This window comes from Gossypium hirsutum, chromosome A10, assembly GCF_007990345.1.
Source record: "Gossypium hirsutum isolate 1008001.06 chromosome A10, Gossypium_hirsutum_v2.1, whole genome shotgun sequence".
NCBI classification, from domain to species: domain Eukaryota; kingdom Viridiplantae; phylum Streptophyta; class Magnoliopsida; order Malvales; family Malvaceae; genus Gossypium; species Gossypium hirsutum.
The window spans coordinates 73,267,344-73,274,332 of NC_053433.1; positions in this window are offsets into that span (position 1 = coordinate 73,267,344).

Genomic DNA, 6,989 nt, shown 5'->3' on the forward strand with positions numbered 1-6,989 from the left:
CATTTTTCTCCAATTGTGTAATTCTGTCAAAAATAACCAAATTTAATCATAATTAACTATAAAATTAATTAAAATTCATACTATTCATATTTTTAACATAATTTAATTATTTTATAATATTTAATTATTTTTCGACAAGAATTTAACCAGAATAGCCTGGTTTTAAGTTAAAAAGGGTATGAAAAAGTATATAAATTTTTGTATTTCCACACCCCCAAACTTAATTCATTGCTCGTCCCGAGTAATGCACAAATTTTGAAAAGAATTTCTCGGAAACGCTTCGAAAACCTTCTTCAGAACAACAGTTTTCTCAAAATTATGAATTTGATATACTTATGCTCAAAAAATAAGAAATTTGATCATTCTGCTACTCAAGTGTTCATATTATTCAAATTAATCTCAACAATTATTACAATAGCAAAATTAGACTAAATGTTTCCTAATAAAGACATGCTGATTCCTACCAATTCAATTTTTTAATCCTTTTTTCAAGATCAAGTCGCAATTATTAAGCTTAACCTATGTCTTCATATGTTGAACAAAGCAATTTCTCTCCACTAATGTAGGTAACTTTGGAACTTCGAATCAATAGGTCTTTAACAAGGTTGTAACGTGGCTGGGCGTAGGGGTAGGTAAAAAGATAGATAAATTTTGGCTAAAAACCCTAAACTCAGTGTAAATCGAACCTTCAAAAAAAAATTTAACCTTCAATCACCAACTTTCACATGCTCTTTTTCAAATATATGTGCCTTTTTTTTGTTTTTTTAAGCATGTGATATTTCTTTTCAACTCCTCCAAACTTATTTTCAAACGATATTCTTGAATAGTACTGAGTCTAGTGTTTGGGGCAATTTAAAGATAATTAAGAGAAACGTGATGGGCTTAATTTGTATAGGTTCCAAAAATTGGGCCATATAGTCTCAAAGTTGGGTTTCAAAGGATAAAATTTTCCATGGTAGGCTTGAAAGGCTCAAACGGTCCAAACAATAGCTGCCTAAATTATTTCCAATGTTCCAAGCTTCCTAGGATTTCGCCTCAAGAAACTACTAAGTCAATTCTAAAGACTTAAACTTTCATGCATACCTAACTTTCCTAAAGAGATAAAAATTTTATGGTATGAAGTTGCATGCTTTATTAAAAATACATTCATGTCATCATTAAACTACATAATAATTTATTGAAAAAAAAATAGAACTTTATTCATACTCAAGTTTGGCATTCTTAACAAAATTCAAATTTATTGAACAAAAATATACCCTAATCATAATTAAAAGAAAATTTTCATTCTGGATGAAAATAATTTCAAATTTCGTTCCCCCCAACTTAAAATGAACAATGTCCTCATTGTTTAAAGTGAATAGATACTATACACCAGGTAGGAATTCAGAAAAGAGGAGGTGAGTCAATGTGACTGCTTAAGTACCAAGCCCTTTTGAAATCCAATCCTAGACATGTATATATCTATTGCCACACTTTATACTTTATGACTTGTCCATGTTTATTCAGGATTTCCTTCTCTTGTTTTATTATGCAGAAATAAAAGTTCCTAATTTAAACTTGATCTTAAAATAACCTAAAAAACATAAATAAAATAGAGTCAAGATCCCTCCCTTTTTATTTATTTGCAGATCCTTCCAACTTGGACTCATCTTTTGCTCCATCATTATTGCCTTTGCATGAATCACTTCGCTCCTTTTTCGAGAGTGGAATCGATGGCTCGAATATGAAATCTAGAAATTTAGGCACAAAAATAAATGGGTCATTGTATATTCTCTGGAAAGCACTTCAAATCGAGTCATCCCTTATTTTTTAGTATCTCCAGTATGCTTGTTGTTGCCATTGTATGTGTTGCATTAAGTCCATCAAATTTGACAACTCATCTCGAAAGTCTGGGCTAGGTGACTGAGCTCTAAACATTGGAGTTTCAGCATCCGATTCATCTTTTGGCTCTACTGGGTCCACCTTATCAAGGACTTCAAATGATTGCGTCGTGGGATCTTCTTCTTTATCAGGTTCCTCAGGCTCTTCACTTTCTTCAACTCGTTGTTGTAGAACTGAGTCTCCGGCTACTCGGTAGAGGTCCCAATCTGTAATTGTGCCTTGGGTGTACCCTGTCTTCTTGACATTAGCAAGAATTTCTACTTTCAAGCACAGAATAGTTATTGTAAAGGGGAAGTAAGCAGGGCCAGAACATCTAGCGGCACAGTTTCGAATTTCTTTCAGGATGATCTTTCCCACATCAATGGTCGTACACGTTAAAATCGAGTATAGTAAGACCATTCGCTCCAATGAAATTGTAGTCCCATGTGAGCTAGGCAGAAGGCTTAAACGGATTAAATAAAACCATACATTTGCAATAGGTGTTAAGTATTCTCTTCGACACGTGTGGGTTCCTTGTTTCGACACAGTCCAACTGGAACCTTCAACTGTAAGCTCCTCGAGAATTTCTTATAGAAGTTCCGGCTTGATATTGCTCATTAAAGACGAATACTCATCGTTCTCGAAATCAGGCAATTCAAAGAACTCATTAATAGCATTCGAATTTATAGGTACCTTGATTCCGCGAACAGGGACTTCTGTCATCTCGCTTGAAGTTAAATTCACGTAAAACTCACGAACTAGCTCCTCATCCACACTAGGTCTCTTTTTACAAAACAGTTCCCAATTGAGAGCTTCAGCAATTTGACGAATATGTGCCATGAAGTCTCTGTAGTTGCTCTCCTTCAGTGTGAAGCCTTTCTCAGGATGCATCTATTGATTTTTTTAGGTACTTTCGTATCTCACTTTAGCTTCAACACAATGGAACTTGCTTTGTGTTTCATCGATTTGAGCAGAGGAACGAGTTCTCTTGCGAGGCATAATTGACCTTTTTGCAAAAATATAAGAACTCAAAGAAAATTAAAGGCTAGAAAACAAGCAGCAGCACGCAAGGGTGTGAAGTAAGAAGCGTGCGACACTTCGTCGAGTAGGCCTGGAGCTTGTGCGGGAGCTGGGACGTAGCCTGGGCAGGGCGCGCAGGTGGGGCGCTAAAGCAGCAGAATGCAACCTAGGCAGCTGCTAGACTGAAGCAGCAGATGCACGAGTGGGAGCTGGGTGCTGATCGCGTCGCGCAGCGTGATGCTGCTGGGTGTTTGCCGACTAGGCTGCTAGAGTTAGGGGTGTTGTGGCACAAGGTGTTTTGGTTTTTGGTTGATGCATGGATGGGAGATATAAGGTGGTATTTATAGCATAAGTAATAGGACTTAAAATAGAACTCTTAGTCTAATTTAATAATTAAAGATAAGAGTTTAATTCTAATCCTACTCAAATTTAATAGCAATTAATAATTAAATATAAGCATATAGAATTATCAATTGATATTAATTATTAAGACAAACATGAAATAAAAATTGAAATTAAATTCATCCTAATTCTAATCTAAGTTGATAAAAATTAATATATAAATTATAATGAATATAATTATATATTAAAGTTTATCAAATTATTAATAATATTAAAAAAATTAAAAAAAAGATATTTCTTCTAGATGCCTTAAAAAAATATTTACAAAGAAAGGCACCTAATTTTCATTATTTACAAAAAGAGCAATCAAATTTTAAAAATAATTCAATTTAAGTCCCTAGACACAATGAAAATTAAAAATTGAGTTGCAAATTAAAAATTGGATCAAATTGACCCTTTTATTTGAAAAACAAAAATTTATTTTGTTGATTAGGGAAAATTTTCTTGGAAAATTATATTAAAATAAATTTCCAGGAAAGATTGGAGGGGTCACAAATGGTCTCGCTTAAGTTCCAACCTCCTAGACAGAATTTATTTAAACATACTAAACCCGAAAAATAGACCTTAAATTATTTATTAAACAAAACACAAAAAATATTAAATATCTGATAAAATGAACGAGACGTTATCCTATTCGATTTTATTCCCCCAATAGTGTTTCAAACGTTGAGCATTAACTTGAAAATTACCTCTCTTACCTTGGAGTTCAACAACTCTGTATGGATAGACTCTGTGAATTGTAAATGGACCGGACCAACGTGATCTTAGCTTACCTGGAAAGAACTTCAATCTCGAGTTGAACAACAATACTTGCTGACTTGCTTCAAATTCTCGAACCTGGATGTGTTTGTCATGCCATTTCTTGAGTCTCTCTTTGAGTAATTTGGCATTTTCATATGAGAACATTCGAAATTCTTCTAACTCGTTGAGTTGGAACATCCGTCTTTCTTTTGGGAGCTTAGGATCTAAGTTGAGTCGTCGAAGAGCCCAGTAAGCTTTGTGCTCTAACTCCAAAGGTAGATGACATGCTTTACCGAAAACCAGCCTATAGGGTGACATCCCTAAAGGTGTCTTGTACACTGTCCTGTAGGCCCATAAAGCGTCATCTAGTCTTTTAGACCAGTCTTGTCGGTTCGGGCAAACTACCTTCTCCAATATGCCCTTGATTTCTTTATTTTCCAGTTTAGCTTGTCCATTAATCATCGGATGGTAAGCCGTTGCAACCTTGTGTTTCACCCCATGCTTGTCTAGTAACCATTTTAACCACTTGTTCACAAAGTGGGACCCTTCATCACTAATGATGGCTCTCGGGGTTCCAAACCTCGTGAACACGTGTTTCTGCAAAAACTTCATCACAACCCTAGCATCGTTTGTCGGATATGCCTCTGCTTTGACCCACTTGGACACATAATCTACTGCTACCAGTATATACTTGTGATCAAAAGACAAAGGGAAGGGCCCAAGAAAATCAATACCCCAAACATCGAATAATTCAACCTCAATGATGTTTGTTCGAGGCATCTCATTTCTGTTGATGACATCTCCAACTCTTTGACATCGGTCACAACTCTTTACGTATGCAAATGCATCCTTGAATAGTGTTGGCCAAAAGAATCTGGCTTACAAAACTTTGGCTGTAGTACGAGTTCTTCCGAAATGACCCCCACTTGGGGCTGAATGACAGTGGTATAGAATCTTTGGTATTTCTTCTTCTGCCACGCATCTCCTAATCATCTGATCTGCATACTTTTTAAACAGATATGGTTCCTCCCAGAAATAGTACTTCACATCGTGAAGAAACTTTCTCCTTTGTTGATATGTCTTATCATACGGTATTAAACCACAAGCTAAAAAGTTAGCAATATCAGCAAACCAAGGGGTATTATGGACATGACTTACCTTTAGTAAATGTTTATCTGGAAATGTTTCTTAAATCCGTACAAGTGGAGAATTCCCTTCTTGCGGCTCCAATATGGACAAGTGATCTGCTACTTGGTTTTCTTCTCTCTTTTGATCTTGAATTTCCAAATCGAACTCTTGAAGTAGAAGTATCCATCGGATCAACCTCGGCTTAGCTTCTTTCTTGGTAAGTAAATATTTAATTGCCGAGTGGTCTGTATCGACAGTTACCTTGGTACCTACAAGATAAGATCGAAACTTGTCGAAAGCAAATACGATAGCAAGTAACTCTTTTTTTGTTACCGTATAATTTAACTGAGCTCCTGTTAGAGTTCGGCTTGTATAGTAGATGGGATGAGAAACTTTGTTCCTTCGCTGGCCCATGACAGCTCCTATTGTGAAGTCACTTGCGTCACACATCAATTCAAATGGCAAGTCCCAGTCTAGTGTGACAATTACGGGTGCCGTGAGTAATCGATTCTTAAAGTCATTGAAAGCTTTTAAGCATTCCTCATTAAATTTGAATATCATCTCCTTCTCCAATAATTTGGATAAAGGTTTAGCAACTTTGGAGAAGTCCTTGATAAATCTTCGATAGAACCCGGCGTGGCCCAGAAAGCTCCTAACACCCTTTACAAGTGTTGGAGGTGGGAGTTTCTCAATAACATCTACTTTTACTCTGTCTACCTCAATCCCATGTCTTGTTATCCGATGCCCCAGAACGATACCTTTTCGTACCATAAAATGGCACTTTCCCAATTAAGTACTAGGTTCATTTCTTCGCATCGATTAAGTACCTTATCCAGATTGGCTAAGCAATCATCGTACGTATCTCCAAACACTGAAAAGTCATCCATGAAAACTTCCAAAAATTTCTCAACCATGTTAGTGAAAATAGACATCATACATCTTTGAAATGTAGCAGGTGCATTAAACCAAATGGCATGCGTCTAAATGCAAATGTACCGTACGAGCAGGTGAATGTGGTCTTGTGTTGATCTTCCGGTGCTACCGTAATCTGGTTGTACCCCGAGTATCCATCGAGAAAATAGTAGTAATCTTGCCCTACGAGTCTATCCAGCATCTTGTCTAAGAACGGCAAAGGGAAGTGATCCTTCCTAGTTACCTTGTTCAGCTTTCGGTAATCGAAACAGATTCTCCATCCAGTGACTGTTCTAGTTGGTACCAACTCATTATTCTCGTTCTCTATGACCGTGATACCTCCTTTCTTTGGTTTGCACTGGACCGGACTTACCCATGAACTGTCTGAAATAGAGTAAATGATGCCTTCATCTAACCACTTGATAATCTCTTTTTTCACTACGTCCTTCATGATGGGGTTCAGCTTTCATTGTCCATTGATCATCCCTTTTTCACCATCTTTCAAAATGATCTTGTGCATGCATACAGATGGACTAATACAGCGAATATCGGTTATGGTCCATCTGATAGCCTTCCTAAATTGTTTCAGAACTAAGATAAGTTTCTCTTCTTGCTCAGTAGTTAACTCTGCTGAAACAATCACAGACAGAGTAGAAGCGTCACCTAAAAAAACATATTTTAAATGAGAAGGTAATACCTTGAGTTCTAGTTAGGTGGCTCCTCGATTGACGCTTTTGGCTGTATGTGATCTCTCTCCTCTAAATCCAAAGTTTCAAAACGAGATTGTGGATTAAATCCCTTTTGATTAGCTTCTAGCAAAGCTAAGTTTTCATCCTCCTTTTCATCACTTGGAGGGTCTGATGTCAAAATTCTTTCCAGAGGATCCTCAACAGAGTTGAGTTCCTTCTCCACTATTAAATCCTCTA